General features: G+C 44.0%; 1 protein-coding gene across 2 annotated transcripts in view; it reads left to right on the forward strand.

The window, feature by feature from the left end:
• The window catches only part of SOBP (sine oculis binding protein homolog), a 152,014-nt gene extending 136,927 nt beyond the window's left edge, over positions 1 to 15,087 (forward strand). For both annotated transcript variants that reach the window (XM_063097470.1, XM_063097469.1), the window contains one exon: positions 15,006 to 15,087. The gene's annotated coding sequence lies outside the window, so the exon portion shown is untranslated. The remainder of the gene's footprint in view (positions 1 to 15,005) is intronic.
• The last annotated feature ends 7,323 nt before the right edge of the window (positions 15,088 to 22,410 follow it).

Below are 22,410 nucleotides of genomic sequence, written 5' to 3' on the forward strand. Positions count from 1 at the left end.
TGGAAAGTTCTTTTTATGATAGGTCCCCCAAGAAATTACAGCTTTTCCCTAAAGTCAGAAATACTCATGCTTTGTCTGCCACAGAGGGGTGACAGGCAAGTGATTTAAGATGGGGGAAGAACTACTTCTCCTCCACTAAATCACATTTCCTCTTGCCCTCAGTAGTTCCTTGTCACCTCATAGCAGTCTCCACCTGCCATAATTCACTCACATGCTCTGGCCTTTCCTGATTTTCAGTGCACATGTGGTGCTGTTTTTCTTTTACACCTTTGGAAAGCTAGCCCATTCATATGGTTGGGAAAATTGGAAATGCACCCATTAAATAAAGGACTGAATGGCTTTCGTGCCTTGATGGTGAACACTGGTGACCAGTTAAAGCCAAAGTGGAAAGCATTATAAACCAAAAGCAAAACTCAGGCTGAGATGTGGTAGGTGAGGTGCAGGTGAGTGATTTCTCCATGTGCTTGTTGGTAATTGATTATATTATTTCTCATAGGAGCATCTGTCAGTAACTTCAGTCAGCATTCTTCATTCTCACTATGCCTACCTTTGTCCTACTGTATTACTATTTTAAAATATTATTTAAAATATCTCCAAAGCAGACTGTATCTTGAAATCAGAAACCCAGGTAGATACAATTTTCTTCAAAGAAGTCATCATATTTGCTAGGTCTTTCAAATTATAATTTTTCCCCCTCATTTGGAAGTTATTCTGTTCCTGGTTACCTAACTTTATGCATTCTTGTTTGTTGATATGATTACAAATGATTTCAATGGGAGGATATTTTTCCCAGATGCAGAACTAATTAAGTTTAGTTGACAATTTTAAAAGGTTGTAACTCCCTTTAATCTTCAACTTTTAAGACTCCAAATACCAGTTCTACAGCTTCTGTAAGCTGGAAAAAAATCCCCCCAAATAATAAGGAAAACAATGTACAAACATTTTTCAAACTGTTCTATCCACAAAGAATTCTATTTATAAATGGTGTACTCCTGTCTTTGTCTTTGCCTGGGTGCTTGGGGGGATAGCTGTTTATATTTGGACATTTTCTAAATTTCTACAGTTTACACTTGTTTATAGTACATTGGGGAGTTCAGAATAATCATTTGCAAATGTTTGAAGATTTTCAAAAGAAAATATTGCTTCTCCTCAATTTTCTGGGGAAATGACATATTCTCTTTAAGTAAAATAACAAATGGAAAAAATGTGTACCAGGAGTAACCCCTTTACCCTCACTTTTTCCATTCTCGAGGAGCAACAGGTCTGTACAACTTCCCACCTTTGTGGCTCCCGAATTTCTTATATGTTTCTAAAACCAGAAAGAAAATGTGAGACTCTTTTCCTTGGCCACAATTTCACAATGCTACTCCAGGCTCAGCAGCGGGGATTCGACCTTTTATTCTCTCAGGGAAAGCTGGAGGAGGCGCCTATAGTTTTGGCTTCTTGGAGTTTAATTATTAGTCTGGTCATGGATCCACAATCCCAGAAACAACTGCTGCAAGACAGAGGGTTTGCCTCATTAGGGAAGCCAAAAGGGAGGGGGTGACAAGTAACGTTTTGCCAATTAATTTCTCAGACTGAGAAGTTTAAGAGAGGAGGCTGCCTGGGAGGAGGTTGGGAAGTAAGTCCATACATTCAAAGCAATACTATAGGTGCCTACTTTTGAATCAAGGAAAAGAAGGAACATAGAGTGACAAGAAGAAATCAGTACAAATGGCATGTGCTCAAATCCTATGCCAGACTTGAGCTAGTTAATGTTCCAGTATTTGATTATTGGAAGTGTTAATTAGTGACAATCCCTAAGTTAAAGGTTAGCGTGCTTGTCAGGATGCCGTTGGCTGTGTAGCTCTAGGTAGAGGTACTTCAAAGAGCCAGTGAAGCCACCAGGTCTGTGTCATGCACACATGTGAGCCGTGAGGACCGGGAGAGTGCTTGCTATGGTCATTTCAGACTTGCAGAGGAAAGCTTTCTGGAATGAACAGTGTCAAGACTAGCCTTTGACATGTCCCATTCATTGCTGCTGAGTCCATGTTAACCCTAATGCCAAGAGACTTGAAGGAAGGGTATTAATGTGTAAGCATCTGACTTTTAGATATTATTTCAATCAGATTATGATGGAATATGAAATGTGATATCCACCGGGTATTTATTACTTTCGGATGTAGCCATAATCTTCCACCTTCAGCAGGGCTGGGACTGGGGTGAGGCAAGCTAAGTGCTTGGTGCACAGACTCTCAAGAGGGACTCACTCAAGTTCACACAAGTGCAGCACTATTCCTGGTCCTGGTCTCCAAACCTTCTGATCCATGCGGCAGCCCCCTAAAGCTGGCCTCCTGCCCCCTGCACTAGTCCCTGAATGACCTTCAGCTACTCCCCCTGAAATTTTGTGGCAAGTTTTATGTACCTGTACACAGAGGCATTTTCTTGGGTTCTACATCTCTGACGGATTATCTTCCATTCTTACCAAGGAACGTCTGAATTGGAATTTTTCTAGTTACTCTGAGGAAGCTGAATTAATTGTAAGTTTCCCTTAAAACTTAGAATTTATTTTTCGGCGATTTTTGCTGTGGCCCAAATATTTGCAGAATCACAGTTGCAGCTACATAATGTAGCACTTGCCTCAATAAATTGCCTAGTGCTGCAATGCAGAAGGTTATAGACTTTTCTTCATGTTACTACAGTGAAAGCACCTCTGGTGAAGACAAAAAGGGAAGCAAGAAAAGAAACAAGCTAGGTACTTCCCCAGCACTTGGACTTTCAACATTTGTACTGTATAGGGAGACGCTGTCCTTCTGTTGAAAAACCTGCTACCCTTCCACTGAGGCCAAGAGAGCAGAATGGCTGGAGTCAGAGAAGTAGACAGGCCGGTAGACACCAGGGCGTTGATGTGGCAGTGTGTGACAACACTACCCATCCTCCCTCTTTCCCAGCATGCTGCTTCACCTGGAGAGAGGGGGAACATTCCACCAGCTATTAACGAGCTGCTGCCTAGAAGGGCACTGGAAATAAGTTCCCTAAATGGTTTCCAGTGAATCATGCCCTTGCCGGCCTGAGCGGCTGGCTGCCTGTACCTCATGATTTCATCATTTACACCTACCTTCATGCAGACGAGCACTGCAGGGCAGAGATGTCTGAGGACCAAGATACACTACAGCGTGGAACACTTACCTCATGTGGTGTAACACTTACCTCCACTTGAACACCCTGCCTTCTCCAGACAATCCTGCTGAAGAGATTGTGCCAAAGGGACGTGGTAGCCATTCTGTTTTCCTTCAATATGTCGTGCACAGAATTATTTTGTATCCTTCAGCTGCCATTTGAAGTACATGACACTTTATGTGTGGATGGATGTTAAGGCAATGCATTCTGCATGTGTGAACTTTTTTTAATATCTCAAAAGGCATGAAAGGATTTCATTTGGAGAAGCAAATAAATTAGTTTGAAAAGATAAACAATTTAGTGCTGGCATCATTTAACAGGGGTCCATTGTCAAGGAAAAGGAGTGAATGCCATCTCGGATGCCAGCTCTAAATACTAACTGCGTACAGCTCTTCTCCAGATTTGTGGATTTATTTCCACAGCCTTCTGCTTGAGAAAAGAGTAGAGTGGGCTAGGACTGAGAACATGAGGCCGTCAGAAAGGAGGGAAGTCATGAATTACTAGTATCATTTAAAAGATTCTAGTGGCAGTGATTGAAGTAAAAGCTAACAACCATTACAACAAAAACTTGGAATTAGTCTCCAGTGCTTTAAAATAGTTCCCGAGTGTACTAACTATTCTTCATTTGGTAAGCAGTCGGGTCGCCCCTGATATCTCTTAACTCTGCTGCTCCTAGGGCAGAATTATGGTCATCAGCAGAACTGAAAGGGGAGATGGAAGCCCAGGAGCAGAGCTGCCTTTTCCACGCAGCCGAGGGGTCAGGACTGTGACAAACGAAGGCTTCCAGTGCTCCCAAGCCTCATTCCCATGCAGACATGTGGCTGTGCCAACACTCTTCATTTCACCCACTGAACCTCTGGTTTGTTGTCTTTCTTTGATAGCAAGCTGTGTTTTGTTTTGGGTAAAAAGGGAAGTAAGAATGTGAATGATAATATCTAAAGGACAAACGGGAGAAACACACTTTATAGACTCATTTGATATGAAACATTGACCTAACATCCAAAAAATGCAATTAAAAAGTATATCTCTTTCTCATTTGCATGGCTTATTTCCCCAGACGTGTTTTTGGTATTGAATATGAATGGTATTCCCATACAACATGTGTCTCAATTTGTAATGATATCCTCCTTGCAGCTGGCTTAGTTCTCCAAGTTGTTCCTAAAATGTTACTGTCTTAAATTTGAGCTAACCTAGAATAACAAATTATCTAGAAGCAAAGTGGCTAAACTGCATTTGGTAAGAGAAGGGGAAACCCTATATTTCATCCTTCCACTCTTGTTTTGGAAATTCAGACTGTAACGTGATCTTTTTCTAAAGAAATCTACACATGTACACTTTAAAAAATGTGCAGATTGGGTGTTGTGGGAGCAAGAATGATCAGGTTTAAGTTTCTCTGTGAAGTTTTCTGCATCCCATCAACAAGCCCTTTTGATATTTTAAACCCATATTTAGAGTAATTTCAAGATATTTGGAGCACATGTGGTTAAATGTAAAACTTGGTCATTATGATTTGTTAGATGCTTATACTTTAAATATTTATAAGCCATTTTTAAGTACTTTATCCAAAAGCCTTCTCCCAGTAGAATACTGTAATTGAGTGGTATCTGAGCATAATTATAGAAGATATAGGGTGAAGTCATTGCAGCATGCATGCACGTTCTTTGTGCTTTTCTGGTTTTAATTCAAATGTCATTTTTAGTAGATATAGCTTTTTAAAAATGTATAAAAAGTCATAAACAAGGTTGGTTGTCTGTTGACTAAAAAAAAAAATTCCCCAGTACTCAAAGTGTTCTGACTTAAACTATGTCAAGGCCCACTTCTTTTTCTTATGCTGCAAGTAATTAGTAAAACTTTCCATTAGAGTGTTGGATCTCAAGCTGTGTCTGTATGAACCTAATGTGTCATATTGTTCCTCCAAAGTGTCTTCGGTACAATTTATTGGTGGATAAGTTGAATTCTTTACTATTTGCATGTAGCCACCTTGGAAGCTAAGATACTGTCTTTATTGTAGGTAGCCTGTTTGTACACTTAATATGAAAAAGAGGAGGGGGAATAACTTTTTCCAAACTCAGAATCCATTTAAGCTTCAGAGGTTATAAATTTCAAGCTGATCACAGGCCTCTGGGGCTCATACTCTTTTATGGCTGGCAAAATACAACTTTCTTGTAAGAATGGGGGAAAAGAAGGCTTTAAAAGGCTCATAAACTTGCTCAAACATCTAATAGCTCTTACCAAACAGCATTTTCATGAGTTAAGTGTAAATGAGTCAGAAACATATAGATTGGATTTCTTTTAAAATACACATGGGTTTAAAAATTAAGGCCAAAGTGCTTGGCAAAATAAGTTTTGGGTTTAGCCAAACCCCAAATGTTTGAAAAAATAGTTCTAAGATTTGCCAAACCGAAAATACAGGCAGGCCCCTCCATTCCTCCCATTTAATATTATGGCATTATAAACATGGGACTTGATAGCTATTTTCATATCCCCCAAGTTTTGAGCAGCATGAATCTCAAATACTAATTGATAAACTATGAGAGATTTTGATGGAAAAATATTATGACCCCACAAATGAAGACAAGGGCCACTGGTTGAGGGTTCTGGTCCTGATTTGACAGTGCTTCTCACTTCTGATCAGATGATAACTTTGTTCTATGTCTCAGCTCTGTGTGTATGTGTATGTGTATGTGTATGTGACCTATGCACAGGAGTAATAACTTAAAAATCCTATATGTGAATTTCATAAATCATTAATTTATACTTTGTTCATATAATCCACAAAACTTAGTAAACTATTACTCATATCAAACAGAGGGGGACAGTCCCTTTTTGCTCATTCATGGTTCAGAGATAGTCTTCATTTATTTCCCTAGAGGGTAAAACATATACACTTTGCACTAACAATATCTAACACTTACCTGACTCAGGTCACTGTGTGTGTGTGTGTGTGTGAGAGAGAGAGAGAGAGAGAGAGGAAGAAAAAGGGGAAAGAAAAAAAAGTGGGAAAGGGTGTGGCAGGAGTCTTTGACTTGTTTTGAGGAGGTAATAACCTACTGAAAGAAACAAGAAATAACTAAGGTCACTGTTAAAAGCAATATGCAGAACCTGCAAACTGATATGATACTGCAGACAGTAGACTTCAACCAGGGCAGGGACGGGTCTAGTTCATTCATGACCGCAGGGGCTGGCAGAATGGGCGTACAAGTATGTGTTGAACAAATGGATGAGAAGAGTCTCAGCAGAGGAATAGGCAATGGGGTTACCTTGATAATGTTCCTTAAAGCAGGTGGATCGGAGTTAGGTTCTAAGCCTGGAGTGGAGGAGTGAGCGTTGCATTAGGGTGTCAAAAGGCACATTCTCAGAGAAGAGCAAGCTGTGTTAGGGATGGCCTCCCAGCTGTCCTGGCTCGAGCAAACGGCAAGCCGTGGAGGGTGAGGAGCTAGAAGCAAGTAGGTGGTGGAATAGGAGGTTGAGGAATTTGTATTTGATGCATTAGGCAACGTCGCTGTGACCTCAGGCAGAGGAGTGACAGGATGAAATCTGTGTTTGAGGAAAATTACTTCAGCAGCTGTTTGTAGAAGAAAAGGAAGCAAGAGAAAGACTGGCATCACTGAAGCTGATAGTTGTGTTCTAATGACAGGCTAATTACCAGCGGCAGATTCTAAACATTGCAGAATGTATCACTAGAGCATGAGAGGCCTAGGCTACTGCATCTAGGTAAAGATGTTTTAAGTATGTAAAGCCATTGGAGCAGTGCAGTGGGAGGAAGAACTTTCTTTGCACCCAGAATGGGCCAAAGGAGACTTCATAGTACATGGTAGAAGGGAACCTCACAGCCAACAGAACATTGCAAAGTCCAGTGAAGGGGGATGCTGGCCTGGTCCCATATGGCCACAGAAACAGAGGCTCTACCCTTCTGACCAACTAGCAGCTCTGAGCCTGAGGCCAGCAGGGGAGGGTGTGCTGTGGCCATTGCCTGGTGGGCACACAGAGGCAGGCAGCGGCTCTCCTAGCAGCGGACTTCACTGACAAGGAGCATAGGGACTGCACGCTGATGTCACAGTGATGCCTGGACTCTGTGCTTGGACTGAAGAGCCACGGTAAAGCATGGTGGCTTCCTCAGACACCTACAGAGATTTTCCCAGCATCAGAATTGGGTCCTCCCAGGACCTGCTGCTACTTTTAAGGGAGTTTGGCAACTGTTTGGAGATGTCCTTTTATCTTTTTTCATTACCCAGGCTGTAAACCTTCTGAAACTTCCACATGTGGCACCAGCGGCCTCCTGGTAGTGAAGGAAGGTGGCAATATAGTGTAGTGGAAAATCACATCTGCTTTGGCATTGGGCCAGCCTGGGTTTAAATCCCAGCAGAGTCATTTACTAGGTAAGGGAGGAAATGGCTTAACCTCTCTGAGCCTCAGCCTCTACATCATGAGTAATAATGAAATTGCTGTGACAGATAGGTAAGGACACATATAAAGTGTGACTCGTTGTAGGTGCCATAGAAATGGCATTTACTGTTCTATGAGAAAGGCCGCATTGCCTGGGAGAAGAGCACAGGGCTAGAGTGAGACCTGCCTGGATTTGAAAACTGGCCGTGTTGCTTACCAGCTGCGAGGATTTGGACAAGTTTTACCACCTCTCTGGGCCTGCATTTTCTCATTAAATAATTATAACAGCTAATATGTATTGAGCACTTTCTACATGTAGGCAGTGCTCCCAGTGCTACATACAACAACACTATGAGAGTACCATTATTAAACTCATTTTACAGATGAAGAGACTGAGGCACCAGGAGGTTAAGTATATCCTACCCAGAGTCATGTGGCCACTAAATGGCAGCACTGGGATTTGACTGGCAACCCAGCTCTAGAGTCTTTATGCAAAACCACTGTGTATGTCTTATACATAAAAAATGAAAAAAGAAAAATAAATAAAAAATGAAGATAATAACCCCTACTTCATAAAGTTATCAGCTCCAGGGTAATTGACTTAGCTTAAAATGCCCAAGAAGCTGCCTGGTTCATGGTAGGTGCCTGTTATAGGAATTGTCATGGTGGCCCTTGCAGCCCAGAGCTTCTTCCCTTGGATGTGTAATGAAACACTTCCATGTTGTCAACCTCAGAAAACCATTCCAGAAATTCTCATAAGATCTCTGTTTCTACTTTTACAAATAGAGGCTGGGACAAAAAGAGCACATGCTCAAGGTCACAGAGTGGCTCAGCCAGGATTAGAACCTGAGTCCTCATCTGCCTTTCCTCTCAGGGGGACACAGGATCCAACCAAAGCTGCTTGAGTTACATGCCCTGTGCCAAGGACTGGAGTCATGTTTTTGCCACTCACTGCATGGCTTCCTCACATCAGGCAGCTGGTTTCAGAGAGAAAAGAGGTTGTACCTGAATGTGTGAGTTTCAGGGGTTGAAGCATTGCAGAAAAGCAATTAGTAACCACACTCCCCATCTCCTTTGCTGTTTGGGGGAGAAATTAGCATTCTTGCTCTTATTTTTTACAGTGGAGTTTCCACAGATATGAAGCTTTCTTCTCTTTCTCTCTGTCTGCTAATGGGCTGGTCGTAAAGAATAAGTGAAGTGTAGGAAAGACTGCTTTTCCAGAACTCACCTAAAAATCTTAAAATCTGCTGTTAACCCATAGGCCATTGCTCTTTGCCACATGAAGCTGCTTTTTTCTCCGTGTTCTTTCTTTTTCACCTAGAATGCCTATGATCAGATAACATAGAGGAATAACAAACTCAGTCTTAACACAATAAACATTTGTTTTTTGTTTTGTTTTGTTTTGTTTTGTTTTTGTCCAAGGCAGCAATTTTTGGAAGGCAGCAGTGTTGAGAGACTCAGTGTGGTAGAAATCAGAAGAGGTATATGACTCTGGCCTTTTCACTGACACCTTGGATGAGTTACTTAGTTCATCTTGGACTTAGCATCTCCCACTATAACAAGGACACAGTGACATGACACCTGCTCCTGTAGTCACAGAGGGGAAATTGAGGAGCCGAGCTACAGGCCTGGGACCCACTGAGTCACATAAGCCAACATCAGCTAGTTTGTGTGATGGATAGAACTTGAATGAAAATGCATTCATTTTTCTTGTCAAGTCACTTCTCAGGGTTCTTGTTTGCAAAGCAAGGGAGCTGGACTATGTATGTCTATATAGCTCTGATATTGTGACACCCTCCTAATGTCAGGGTAAAGATGAGACAGTTGAAACATGGACTAGGGGGCAGCACTCCTTGGGGGGGGGGGGCTGGACTTTAGGGTCCAAGAAGCTGAACTTCCATCCAGCATTGCCCCTTTCTAGATGATTACCCTGAGCAAGTAAGTTTTCTAACCTTCCTGGCAAAGGTCTCCATCTGTGAAATGAGGACAATAATAAATATTGCAGTAGCATTGTTGTTCCCATGAAATAAGTGTATAAGTGAAATAAGTATATAAAAATGCCTAGCACGGTATTTGACATAAAGTAGGTGCTCAGTAAAATTTGACTTTCTTTGAAGACACACTGCATGCAGCTTTACCAAACCACAATAGGAAGTGCTTAGTCCTGAACATCAGGGGCATAGAGCTCTAGGCTCTTCAAAATTTCGTGCAGGACATTGGCTATATCATGCAATTCTTTATTTTATTTTCCTTTTTCAGAATGACATAGCTACCTGCTCCAGTGCATTTGTAAAAAAAATGTACAGTGTTAGTCACGAATCCCTCCATGCTTTTACAAAAGGGCTGGATGCAGGGTCTTTGGTTTGCTTAAACTCTCAGGTTCCAGAAAGGATTTGAGGTAAAGAAGATTAGTTGTCCAGGGTGAGGAGAAGGACTATGTTAATGCACAAGAAGGGGCTCTGTCATTCAGGTTTTTTGTCCCTCAGGAACTTTTAGAGGTTACACTTGTCACAAATAGGCCTTTCTCCCCATTTAAGTCGTAAAACCAGCTAAGCAAAGAAAACTGACATTTTCATTTGTAAAACAAAGAAGTAAAAATGGTGTTATCCCAGTAGGGGGTCTTGTATGATTGTGCTTTTTATTGATTGAAAAGTAAAATAAGAGATATAGCTAAAGGAGACAATTATAAATAATAAAGAAACAAGGTCTTATATTAAACATTTTTTAATAACCGTGAGCCTTGGCTTGTCAGAGCCATGGGGTAAGCAGCACGCGTGAGAAGCTGCAGTTCAGAGCCCAGCGCCCAGCTATGCTCACACTCACCTTTGGCCCCCACGCCCTCTCCTTGCCATGGGTTTTTTCCTGTCATAATCTTACCGGAAAGAAGAGATGTTTTTCGGTTGTTTTCATTAATTAATGAGCTATAAGAAAAGAGATGCCATTCACTTCAAAAATGAAAACGGTTTTCATCCTGGTAGAAGCCATTTCAAAATTCTTCATGAAGCAGTGGTTGACAGGGGAGAGAGGGAAGCACTTTTTGGCAAGACCTCGCCGAGCAGAATGCTTCCTGGGAGGGGCTTGGTGTGGGGACCACGATCTGGCATCACACTCGGAGTTTATCAGCTGGTGCAGGCGGCTCTGTTCATTGACCGCAGGGCTTTACCCTTGTGAGTGTCCCAGAATAGCTGCAGCTACCTGAGAGCAGCCAGTCTTCAGGGACTCGTTATTGTCCCAGATAAACAGCGTTGCCACAGCCAGCACGTAATGGCTGTATTTAACTGTGATAAGTGATGAGCAGACATGCCGAGTGAGTGGAACTCTGCTAAGGCCCGGGTGATTGGACAAAGGCAAGCTGGCTTGGCAGCAGGCATTTCTTGCACATCACAGAGTTGATGCCACAGGGTTTTAGGCTCCTGGGAATAAACATGACAGATGTGGGGCACTGCCTTCTAAATGAGTAAGACAGGACAGACCTACTGGATTTTTGTCATGCTAGTTATAAGGATATTTAAAGAAGGAAATAAGAATAAAAATTTGGAAAGTGGGTTAGATTAATAGAGGCAGGCTTCCTGGGAGAGGTGGAATCTCACACCATGGAAGGGCTAGCTTGGAAATGTTGGGGTGTAGAATAAGACAGACACTTTTCTGTGGACACACGTTTACTTTTGGAAGTGGTTGCCTGAAATTTTTGTGAAATGAAACCATCATAGTCTTAGGTTGTTAAGGTCAAAGAAGTAAAGGGGAGAATGACCATATTTTGACGGTATCAACATTGAAAGGATTTATTAGTATTCAGGCACATTTGTGTTCTCTATAATTCTCTGTAAAATATCATGCAATATAGGAGGATGAGTACTAAATCACATTCTTAGAAATACTTCCCTGACGAAATGGAAAAGTGACTTGCCAGATGGACAGAGAATCTCTCAATGCTCTGAGTGTGCAATTTTGATTCCATGAAGAGGATATTTCATTCCTCTGGCCAAAAGGGGCAGGGAGTCCTGGAATTCTGAATCTCTGGCCATACATGTCCGATGGAGACCATGCATTGTGGTGCTATTCTTCATACATGGTATATACATGTTATAAGAGATGGGATTGTTTGTGTGTAATTGTGTGCATGTGACACTCCTTGTAACAGGTAGGTTACCCTGCTTTCAGAAAAAAAAACAAGTACGAGGCACAAGTATGGCCACTTTCTCAGAACTCCCTGCTTTAAGGGGCACTTCAAAATATCTCTCAGAGATGTATGCGTGTGCATGTGTATGTGTGTGTGAGTGAGATTAATAGGAAGAGGGAGACTCTGAAAATTTGGACTTCATAATTCAGAAATGAGTTGGCTTCCTTATGCACTGGTAACAGATTAATACCCAGTTGCTCAAGTTCATGATTCTACCTATCTGATACTGGCTTTTGTCCAAAGATCCCACAATCACAGCATGTGACAGATGGGAGCTATAACAGAAAATCTCACCAGGCACCCATTTCATAGAGGAAGGATCAAGGTTTAGGGGATTTAAGGAATTGGCCCAAGGTCACACAGCTAGTTAGGGGCATGCTGGACCAGAATTCCAGTCTCTGTCTCACTTATTGTTGTAATTTCCCCTTTGCACAGGTCAAGAAATTTAGACAGGACAGGTTTTTCATAAGATCCCTCTGCACAGCAGGGGCAAAATAAGAGCCAGCTTAAGGCTCCGGAACTTCCTGCCATGTTCACTTTAGAAAAATCCAGGCTTGCTTTCTCCCCACTCTGTTGAGTTTCATACCTTGCGTGCCAATAAATATCAGGAAAGTGAATCCCGAGCTTGGTTCTTCATTTTCATTGGTTCCAGAATCTATTCCTGTGTCACCAACACGGGGTGAACCAGCCAGCAGAAGAGCAAATGAGGATGACTTCAGCACCGCCCCCTCCTCAAATGCTATCAGCAGAAAGAGACTTGTACTGCCACCATCTGGCCTTTGTGGGTGTCCCAGACAAGTGTTTGGTGAGAGGGAAGGACACAGAACAAATTGTCTGCTCTGCCATTCTCTTAAAATAATCTCGGTGTGAGGAGGCTTTCAGAGCAGCAGGAGTGTGGCTGTGAAAAATAGAGAGTGGTGCAGCTGCACCCTTTAGAACTTTGGGGGAAAACACATATTATTTACCAGACAATAATAGATACCAGAGAGTAATAATGATTATTATAGTGTTTGGGATGGCAAACGCTGTAGTTAAGGTTCCAGAATGGCTCTCATTATAATCCCATTTCCCCAGTCTCTTATGAAAGCCTGGAAATTTTCTTCCAGTAGGCTGATGCTGTCCATGTTTGGTCTTTGTCCAAAGGTGATTTGAATATACAGAAACCTATTTGAGAAATATTCCTCTTTTTTCAGTAGTGATTACATTGAAGAAAAAAGCTATATTATTGAAAAGCAGTTGTAGCATTCTTAAGTAAACAGTTCAGAAAGGCAGCGTTTCCCAGTCACCAGAAGAAAATGTTAAACACCTCTTCTTTTTTTTTTTTTTCTTTTCCTTTTTAAAGAAAGAATTCAAAGGCCCCTCTGACTCCAAGATTCGGTCATTCTTGGTCCCAGGCCCAGAGATGGGGATGGTTTCCCTCCCTCCACAGCAATTTCTAGGCTGTGTTGCTAAATGCAAAAGAATTGTCTCCAGAAGAATCTACCCCTGTGACTTTGGATCCACTTGTCACTTCCACAGATCCTTCCCAATCTTTTGTGGCCTCACATTTGATGGTGGCTCTTGGTGTTTTTGTTTTTGTATCCCTTCTCTCCATTGTCTCTCATTCTCAAAAAAGGAACAGAGAGAGAGAGAGAGAGAGAGAGAGAGAGAAAATGTGAGCTCTTTATTCAGAGATAAATATCCACATTTCCAAATCTGACCATGCCAAATGAAAAGGTTTCCATGGCCTTGTAATTCCACCCCATTACATATTTGTGGTGTTTTGCGTTTTCACTTTGGTTATTTAATATACATATTAAATACACACAGATCTAGTGATTTAATGTGATTTGGGGGACTCAGGCATTTTCCGTCGTGCACACTGAGATTTCCAAACCTCGTTTTGGGATGATGATGATTATTGTGGCCATTAACACGAGGATTTGGATAGCAGGGTTCAAAGCACAGCTTGTCCTTTGTCCTCCCGATGGGCATTTGGACCTCCTACACTCATGCTAAAGACATGTCACAAACACCCTGAGCAAGTTTCCAGGCCTCTTTGTGGCCTCCATTTCTCCATGTATAAAATGAGAAAATTGTAGTGTATTATCTCTGGGGTCCCTTCAAGTCCTAAATTCTGTCACCTCTCTGAAATTATTTGTCCATTGTTCTAAGAATAATCTCAACGGTTGTAAAGATGTTTACAAGTCCTCTGTAACCATCCCACCATCGCTAAATTTTACCCGTTCTCATTTGTGACGTTCCCTTTTCTTGGCAGGGAAAGAAGTACTGTTTTAGGGTATGGCAGAAGATTGCTGCTTGACTCCCATTCGTTTGACGAAAGTGTGTTGAGCACTTACAGCATGTCAGACTCTGAACTAGGGGCTGGGTGTAGAGACCTGAGCAAAGCAGACACAGCCTCAGACTTCAGGGACTTTACAGTTTGGTTGGCAGCCTTGTAGTCTCTGCTTCTCGGGGGTGTCCTCAGTAGGCTATGTTTAAACCAAGGGTCTGGTAGCACATGAAATAGGCCAGTAAGGATGAAGAAGCAGAGTCTGTGGGGAATGTGGGGATGGGCATTCCGCAGAAACTGACTTTCCTGGTGAAAACTCCTGTTCGTACCATCTACCCTGGGACCCTAAGGCCCAGTTGGTTTATTGTCTTCCAGTCCAGTGCTACTGTTTGTTTTGGATGTGAAGAGATGTGAGTGGCTCACCTTTGACAGGCAAGACCCACAGAGAGAGAGGGGCAAGCATTCTTCCAACTCAGTTGCCTCTGTAGGAAACTTCTAAAGAGAGTCTATATGTCCTTGGTAATTTTTCATTGCCTAAAAAGTGAATCTCTTGGCCGTCCTTGCAGCAAACACCAGGGCTGATACAAGGAGTACTGGGGTGAAATCTGGAGCTCCAGGGTCCCCTGGTGACCTGGCCTGGCTTTGGGGTAACCTCCTGTTGGTTAAGCATGCAATAATGTGGGGGATGAAGGTGCTGGGTTGCGAAGGATGCTGAGGTCTTCAGGTGAGGGCGTGGTGCACCATGCTCTTTGTGGTGTTCCAGAAAGTGACTCGAGTTTCATCTCCTCACTCAACGCTGGCAGGGCTGGCCCTGAGCAGACTGTGAATGAAACTCATGTCGAAATCACGCTGAGCTGCCTTAACTGTGGGGCTCACTTAGGTCTGAACTGTGGCTGGAAAGAGTGTTGCTCTCTGACTCATGCCTGGATTCTCCCCAGTGGGGAGGGTGGCTGGGGCGGGGGGATTTGGTCCAGTGGATTCTGATGGCCCCTTCTCCTCTTTTTCCAGGAATGCTCACTCACAGGGTACCTTGCATGGAGAGCGGGCGCGGAGCAAACCATGTCACACCATCCAATGACACCAGCTGGTCAGCTCACCACCCCCTCTGGCTAAAACTCAAGCAAATAAAGCTGCTTCCTGTCATTAAGCATCTCAGAGGAAGCGGCCCTCCCTCGGTGGCCTCTAGCCCAGAGAAGCCAGCATGCCTTGGACCCACCAAGCGGGCCCAGCCTTCCTGCTGCCACCATCTCTGCTTCTCCCCAGAGGAATTTAGGGATTTCACCCTGATTTAAAATAAACACAACAAAACACCAACAAGCCACAAGGACCAGTGTAGGTATTCTCCCGGCTTCATCTTCGAGGCTCAGCGGCTGAGGCTGGAAGATGATACAGATTGGAAAACAAAAATCCTTTTTTAATCTTTTTAAAAACTGCTGTGGTTTTGCTGCTACACTAAGAATTGTGATTTGCATTATACGGTTTTGGACCTATACTGTTCACGTTTTGAAGGCGGAGAGGGATGGTACTGGAGTCCCAGCACTTCAGATTCAGCTCTGTCCTGCCCAGGATGCACTTTTAAATGAAGAGTTAGAATATTTTATTGGCTAATATACTTTTTCTTGTTATTTTTACAAAGGCCACCTTTATCCTTTTTGATGCCATATTTTCAGTGTTACACTTTTATGGCTTTTAATTTTCGATTTGACAGATGTAAGAAGCAGCATGAATAGTTTATACTGTGGTTTTTCAGAGACTGAATGCCAAGAAAACTCGGTAAATGTTTATTCTTCTCAGCTTTCTCTTTAAATTCCCCTAAATAGCACCCCATTTGGGAACAGAGCAAGAGTGTTGAACTGAAGACCAAAATGCCCTCAAGGTGTAAAATAATCCGAGGGGGAATGTTTGCTGGGCGTCACGAAAGACTCAGATGAAATTTCAACCCTGATGGTTTTCGGTGATCCAGGAAGTCAGTGAGACAATCTCTCCATACGCAGAGCCCTTTCATGATAATTAGAATGGTATGGACAAACCAATGAAAACAAGAGGGAAAGTGAGAAAGATCACCCATGATTCTGTTTCACTGTTTGCTTTCTCCTGTCATGGTTAAGAGAAATGTGCAATTCGATCCTCGGTCGTGGGTGGAGGATAACAGGGTAGATTTACTTGTGTGCACTTGTACAGTTGTAGCTGCGAGTCCAGAAGTCCTCTCGAGCATGTGTCCTGGCACTGAGTTGGTGAGACAGTCGTGGAGTATCCCATTCTGATGAGTACAGAAAAAAAAAAAAAAGAGAGAAAAAAATTAAGAAAAAAATCAAAAAAAAGAAGAAAACTAAAAAAAAAAAAAAAAAAAAAATCAAATCACCTTGTGATTCAGTGTATCTGTTTACTAACTCAAATAAAGCAATTGTTCCCTCTGGAGGGGTCCAGGTGCCCCCGCCCCACAAGGCTGTGGAGCCTCAGCAGGAGGGGGGCGGGTCACAGGCGGGCAAGGCCGTGATGGTCACGCCGGCCTTGAACAGCACAGGGCCCGTGGATGCGGTGTACATACTGTATTTCTAAATTCTCCTTTGTACGAGTCACTTAACAAGTCAAGCTACTGTTTTACAGGTGCTCCTTATTTATTAGAGCTGTGAGAGCTTGGGGGACACACCTGGCGAGCGAGCTCGCTTTTTAAAAATGAAATTTGGGGGCGGGAGAAGGGAGGTGGGAGGGAGGGGAAGCTCGCAAGCCCGGGAGAGATTTATAAAAGTGAACAAAAGAAAAACTTCCAGCAACAAATTAAACGAACCCCAACACCAGACCCACCCGCGCAGGAAGAAGCAGCCCCTCCTTTGGGTGCCCGCTTTCCTGCTGGCGCACCACACTCTACTCTCTCCCTGACTGGTGTCCGATTCATCAAACAAAAATAAATCTCTAAGAAAAAAAAATGCACTTACATGTGCTTATTTGGCTTTTCTCATTATTATGACTATTGTTGTTATTTTCCTGGTTACAAAACTGTTCATTTTTCTCCCCCAGGGAAACAATTTTAAAAATAAAGCTGGTAAGTTGTAAAAGATGGTGAGATATTGGGATGGCCCTGGCCCTTCCTAACCTGCTGCGGATCACGCGTCCCTGCGGAAAAGAGCCATTGAGTGTGTTGGAGTGAGTGCTTGGGCCCGTAGACCCAGGTGTGCTGTCCTTCCCAAGTGCTCTCAAGTCCTGAGCCTTTTCAGCTCCAAGCTTCAGGTCTGAGGTTCAAGAAGCACCATCCACTGGATGCAGACATCCCCCGTGGGTTCCTGTCCCATCCATACCATGGCCCCCCATAGGCTGGGAGATATGTTTGTTTTAGCTTTATGTGAATGAGATGGGTCACTCTGGCTTTTCTTTGGTACCTGAGAGTTTAAACATCAGAAGGTTTCTAAGGTGGAAATTACACTAATGTCTAGTTCTAGACAATGTAAATCTAGTCCAATCCTCTTGTACTACATATGAAAAAAACTGGAGCCTAGAAAAGTAAATTGACTTGTCCAGAGTCTCACACTTAGTTGTTTTAGCTTATCAAAAAACAAATGGCCATTAAAACTTTAGACACCATCAGCAGTACCCTCCATGTGACCATGCTGTGGTTTTTGGAAACATGGTTTCTTTCTCTCAAGGAGCCTGAGAGAATCTCAGAGGCTTCCTGGTGCGGGGTTATGTTTATGACGGTGATTGCAATTGAGCTATGCAGAGGCAGCTCAGCTGAGGACATGCCAGGAGCCAGGGCACTGGCTGTGGCTCTCTGGTACAAAGTCCCTGATAGCATTATTCATCTGGACTTGGACTACAGACAGTCATCCAGGATATTGATTTTGCTTTTGTCTGTAGTCCAAGATTGTCAAGCAAACATTTTGACCCTTCTGGCAACAAAAGGTACTGTTGTTCCAACATAAAAAGGTTCTGTGGCATCTCATTAGCCATTAGCACGGCTTTTCCTCCTCCTCTTCCTTCTCTTGACCTTAGCACTCTCTGATGCAAAGTTCTCTTGGGCTTTGTACACCATATATAAAGAGAAATGGAGACAGTAACATATGCATAGCTAGTGGGTGCTGTGCACATGTGCCTTAGTGCCATTTAATCTTTACATTAACCCTGTGAGGAAGGGCCTATTATTTTCCCTTTATTACATGTGAAGAACCCAGAGCTCAGTGAGTTTAGTGATCACTCAAGGCCACACAGCCAGTGAGTTGCAGAATAGGATTCCAACCCAGGAGGTTTGGTGCCAGAGCCCAGGCCCATCATCCAATCTGGAGAAAAACTGTTGACATATTCATGAAGAATCATTCTGACCTCCTGTAAAACTGTGGCAACCATTCTAAAGTGGTTCTCATTTTAAACTAAGCCTGAAGTTGAGTGATAATGGTTACTGCCCACCGCATCTTATTGGATGTTAGGGAACACAGAGGACCCTCAGCTTCATGAGAAATGAAATAGGCAGTGTGTTCCTTGGTGGCTGTTAAACCCCCACTGAACACAGGTGCCTGATGCCCAGGGGAGAACAGAGAAGAAGCAAGCTCACAGCCCCTGCCCCAGTGACTTCACTTAATGGGAAAATGGGGCTTTGGAAAAGATGAGCCAGATCTTGGTCTCATCATGACTTTGCATGTTTTCCAGGGTTTATATAATCACACATCTGGAGCCTGGATTCTCAACTTCCCAGCCGCCCTCCCCTTGCACGCGCTCCCCTGATACTGGAAGGGCAGCTTGAGCTGCAAGAAGGCCTATAGGTGTCAGTTTAGGCTGCCCACATGGCACAGCCGAAAGCCAGGGCTGAGACCCAGGTGCAAAAGCACTCAAGACTCATGCCAACTCCTGGGCCTCTCCTCCACCCCAAGGGCCAGGTTTGGCTTCCTTGATCAGCTTCAAAAGGGACCCACCCTGAGACTTGTTATATCTACTTGCAGCTCTTCATTAGGTTCCTGTGAGCTATAAAATCAAAGTCAAAGGCACAGTGTGGTGTGCAAAGTCCTCGTGGCTCTGGCCCCTGCTGCCTCTCCAGCCCCATCCACTCCCACTCCCTGCCCACCAGCCTCACCTACACCCACCCATCCTGAATTGGAAGCTGTTTCCTGATGTCCCTGCTCTCTCCCCCTCCTGAGCTTTTGCACATGGAGCTGCCTCTGCCTTGAATGTCTTTCCTTTCTCTTCCTTGAGCGATTTCTGCAGCCCAGCTGCTCGGGAGAGGCTTTCCCTGGGAACCTGCTGGAACCGCTTCCTCCCCTCCCCTGCTGGGACAGGTGCTCCTTCATGATGACCCCCAACCCAGTGCAGAGCACACTCTGCTTATTCAGCTTCTCACCTGTCTGTACCCTTTACTAGTCTGCAAAGTCCTTGAGGATGGGAATCTTGTCTTACTTGCCTCCTATCTCCTAGGTCCAATGCATGGAAAGCCCTCATTATTACTATTATTTAAAAAATTAATAACGCCCCTTCAAGGCTCAGTTTACATGCCACCCCTCCATGAAGCCAAGCTTGAATCGATTTTGCCTTGGCTCCGGTGGCCCCTGTTCAAGTGCCTGAGGCCACTCCTGGTGCTGTACTAAATAGTCTTCCCGCGTCGTCACACCTTGGAGGGAGGCACTGTGGCCCTCCCAGCTGCATCCTTGAAGAGCTGTTCGCTGCCCTTGGAACTGAAAATGTTGGCTCAGTTGAAGCACTTGTAGCCTACTAGCCTAAGGATGGAAGAGAACGTTAAACCCTGAAAACCAGAGCTGCCGTGCAGCAAACACAGAAACTTCAGACTACATTTTGTGTTCCTGGTGCTCAAGGGAGGGAGGTGCCATTGCCACCCCTGAATCAGCCAGTTGGTCAGCACGACTTTAGGTGACGCAAAAGAGCTAAGACTTGGTCACTGCCCTTGTGCTTCTGTGCTGAACACTGATTCCAGGTCACGGGACTATTACGTGTTTTACCCAGGAGAACCTTAGAGATGAGACCTGACATTTATAGATGGAAAGATAGTTTTCAATACCCCGAGAATGCCTCTTATTCTATCTTCTTGACGTAGGTGGAGTGAACAGTTGCCACCGTGTACATCGTTCTTCTAGTGAAGGGGGCACCTTGGCTGAGAAAATGGCTTATGTCCATTAGGTGCTTCCTCTGCACGGGGCTTCCCCATCTAAGGGCTGTCCTCACATTCACTGATTTCATGCTCACAACAGCCCTGTGAGGAGGTGCCAGTATTATCACCATCCCCGTTTCACAACCAAGGAAACTGAGGCATGAGGATGAAGGGGTTTTCTGTCCAAGGCGCCACAACTAGTAAGAGGCAGAACCCAGCAGTGGCCTCCAGGGCTGAGCTGCCTTACCAGGGTCCAAGACCCCTGGCTGTTCACGCCATAAGACAGAGTTCAGATCATTTATTTGGTGCCTAAACCATGAGCTGGAGACATCTTTGATCTTTATATTGTGTTTGGAGAGAAAAAAAAATTGATTGCTTTTTCTCCTGACACCTTGTTTTGGACAAAACCAAAAACATGACTGTGGGTGTATCTGTAGGTGACATACAGGTCATGTGTAGGGATATGGGGAGGGCGGCTGTGCCAGCAGCTTGGAGAAAAGAAGAGAAGTGAGAGGCACTTGGGCCATGTAAAATTTCCTGGGGCAGGGAGAAAAGGGGCAGTGTGAGCTGGGGGCTTTTTTCCATTTCCTGTTGTTCTGATTTTTTGAACTGCAAACTGGGCTTTCTCCCATGGCACTTGTTTAGGTGGGTGAAGGATGTTACACCAGGGCAGCAGTAGCACTGCTAGAGCACACGGACTGTATCACTGTGCCCAGAATGCACGGGGCTCAATCCAAGCCCCATAGTCACTTCTGAGTTGCTCCCCGGATTCCTGGATGACCAACTGTTTTAGTCCGTTTTGTGTTACTGTAACAGAAACACCTGAGACTGGGTAATTTATAAAGAAGAGAGGTTTATTTGGCTTACGATTCTGGGACAGCTGCATCTGGCACGGGCCTCAGGCTGCTTCCACTCACGGCAGAAAGCAGCAGGCAGCCGGCGGGTACAAGCAGATCGCATGGTGAGAGGAAGCAAGAGAGAGAGAGAGAGAGGAGGTGCCAGGGTGCTATGAACAACAAGCTCTCGCGGGAACTAATAGAGCAAGAACTCACTCATTAATCCCCCCTCCCCCAGGGAGAGCATTAATCCATTCATGAGGGATCTGCTCCCATGACTCAATCAATTTCCAACACTGCCACATTGGGAATCAGATTTCCACATGAGTTTTGTAGAGGACAACACATCCAAATTCCATCACCAACTGACCGAAAGACTGAAAGAATAGACAGATATGTTGAGAACCTCCCTCTGTATAGACACTGCAACATGCACCCAGATGATCACAGGCAATTCTCACAAAACCACATGCTGCAGGCAGTGTGATCTTCATTTCTTGATGAGGAAAGCACAGTCCAGAAAGGTTAAGTGATCTGTTCATATCACTCAGCTGGGAAGTCATAGAGCCAAGATTTGAACCCTCTGCCTCAGGTACAGTGCTCCTTTGATGGCTGTAGAAATACCAGCTTCAGCTCAGCTCATAACAGCCTGAATCTGAGTAAGTCAAAGGGATGCATGTCTGATGATGTCATGTGAGCCTGCTTCCAGACTGCTGGCAACAGGTGATGCTCTCCCTCCTCACCTGTTCCTCACATGCAGGTTTGGCCAAACCAGTAGACAATGAACCACTCTGAGAAGGAATGGACACCACTGTTCATTTTAATGAACATGTATTCAAAACCTACTAAATGCAACTTAGTTGCATTATTTCCTATATGCCTCACAACGATGCTGTGAGGTCAGTACTATCATCCCCATTTTACAGATAAGGAAACCGGGCACACAGAGGCTGAGTATGTGGCAGTCTGATACTAGAGCCCACGCTTCACCGGCACACTCACATTTGGGCCTCCCTCTTGTGGATGGAAGGATGCCTGCATGCATGGATAAAAGCATTTACTGAGCACTTCATGTGTGGCCAAATCTTACATCAGTCACTTTCACATGGGTCATCTCATCTTGAAGATCCTCAACCTTGGAAGTGACATAGAGGAGCATAAAAGTGGTTCCCATCTCTTGAGTTATAGAGAAGCTTCAATGGCCCATATGTTCTTTACCTACCAAATCTCCAATAAATTCCTGTCTTGAGTGAGAACTCTTCTTTGCAAACATTGCCAGTTTCATAATCTAACAATAAGAATGCTCGGGGGATTCACTCCATAGCTCTTTATGGTACTTATTTCCACTCCTGCACTTTTCTCTAACCAGACTGGGAGCTCCTTGAAGGCAAGAATCAGGGCCAATTCATCTCTGCATCCAGGTACCTAGTGCATAGCATGCATTCAAAATTGCCAAAGTGACTGGTTTGGTGTCTAGATCCCTGACTACCAT

Source organism: Cynocephalus volans, chromosome 5, assembly GCF_027409185.1.
Source record: "Cynocephalus volans isolate mCynVol1 chromosome 5, mCynVol1.pri, whole genome shotgun sequence".
Classification (NCBI taxonomy): Eukaryota; Metazoa; Chordata; class Mammalia; order Dermoptera; family Cynocephalidae; genus Cynocephalus; species Cynocephalus volans.